The sequence below is a fragment of the Physeter macrocephalus genome, chromosome 1 (genome assembly GCF_002837175.3).
Source record: "Physeter macrocephalus isolate SW-GA chromosome 1, ASM283717v5, whole genome shotgun sequence".
In the NCBI taxonomy this organism is placed as follows: domain Eukaryota; kingdom Metazoa; phylum Chordata; class Mammalia; order Artiodactyla; family Physeteridae; genus Physeter; species Physeter macrocephalus.
The window spans coordinates 46,281,141-46,282,564 of NC_041214.2; the positions used below are offsets into that span (position 1 = coordinate 46,281,141).

The 1,424-nt window shown below is 42.2% G+C and overlaps 1 protein-coding gene and 1 long non-coding RNA gene across 5 annotated transcripts in view; one reads left to right on the top strand and one right to left on the bottom strand.

Moving 5' to 3' along the window:
• Positions 1-1,424, top strand: part of UBE2E2 (ubiquitin conjugating enzyme E2 E2) — a 384,777-nt gene that overhangs the window by 353,961 nt on the left and 29,392 nt on the right. The gene's annotated exons all lie outside the window — the stretch shown is intronic.
• Positions 398-1,424, bottom strand: part of LOC114486368 (uncharacterized) — a 26,302-nt gene continuing 25,275 nt past the window's right edge. Inside the window, exon 4 of the long non-coding RNA XR_003680018.2 lies at positions 398-1,177. This is a non-coding gene — a long non-coding RNA (uncharacterized lncRNA). The remainder of the gene's footprint in view (positions 1,178-1,424) is intronic.

Consider the following 1,424-nt stretch of genomic DNA (forward strand, 5'->3'; position numbering starts at 1 on the left):
AGCTGTCCCTGGATCCCGGGACCCTGGCAGTGGCGGGCTGCACGAGCTCCCTGGAGGGGCGGTGTGGAGAGTGACCTGTGCTCGCACACAGGCCTCTTGGTGGCGGCAGCAGCAACCCTAGCGTCCCACGCCCGTCTCTGCTGTCCGCGCCGACAGCCGCGGCTCGCGCCCGTTTCTGGAGCTCCTTTACGCGGTGCCCTTAATCCCCTCTCCTCGCGCCCCAGGAAGCAAAGAGGCAAGAAAAAGCCTCCTGTCTCTTCGGCAGCTCCGCGCCCGTTTCTGGAGCTCCTTTACGCGGTGCGCTTAATCCCCTCTCCTCTCGCACCAGGGGACAAAGAGGCAAAAAAAAAGTCTCTTGTCTCTTCGGCAGCTCCGCGCCAGTTTCTCCTAAAATTTTAAAATGAGTGTTGGTAAATTAAAATGAGAAAAGCTGAAGTTAAATTTTAGTTGATAATGGTTAAAATAGTATATTTTATATTATGTGACTTTACCACAATAAAACAAAATTTTTTTTAATTTTTAGTTGATAGAAAGGCAACCTTTTAAGTTAGTTTATGAAGCATTATTGTAGTTTTTAATTAATATTTTCAAATTTATTCAGCTCTTTTCTTCTTGATATGTAAATGCTTAAGAATTGACTAGCATGGCTTTTGCTTAATTAGAACCAAAATATTACCTGTTAAACTGGTCAGAAATTCATGTTGGCTGTAGTAGAAATGTGCAAATATTCAGACTTGCAGTAAGTTGTGGTTACTTTGTAAACATTCCCGGCACCCTTTATAATTTTAAAGCATCAGTCTCTTTCCGTTCACTCCAGTCACTGATGATTCATTCCTAAAATTATGAAGTTTCCCTCTTTGTCTTGAGGAATTAACTTCTTTTTTTATAAATAATTAGTAATGTGTATATTTACGGCTCACTTGTACTATGTTCAATTTACAGAGAATTAGAAACTCATTAGGAAATAAACATAACACATTTCATAATTACAGGAGAATTCATTTCCACTTGCTTCAAGGGGTTTTGGTAATGAAGTGTCGCCTCAGCTCCTCTTGGCCGTCAGCAAGGTGACTCCTTGGGGCAGCCCCTTGAGAACAGGAGGCATAGGGACAGGCATCACCCTCCCTCTGCTGGGCATCAGGAAGAAATGTAACCTCCTGTTCCTGTTGTGGTCTTCCTAATAGAGAATTAGAATGCTTTAGCAGAAGTTTTCATTTTTACTTCCAAAAGGTGTGTTATATATTTATTTTAATATAGCATCCCAGTGACATACATTGCCATCGTAGTAATCAACCACAAGATAGGATGGAAAAATTTTTTCACACCAAGAAGGAAATCCATAAATGGCTATGAGGTTTTCTTCTTTTTTTTTTTTTTTTGCGGTACGCGGGCCTCTCACTGTTGTGGCCTCTCCCGTTGCGGAG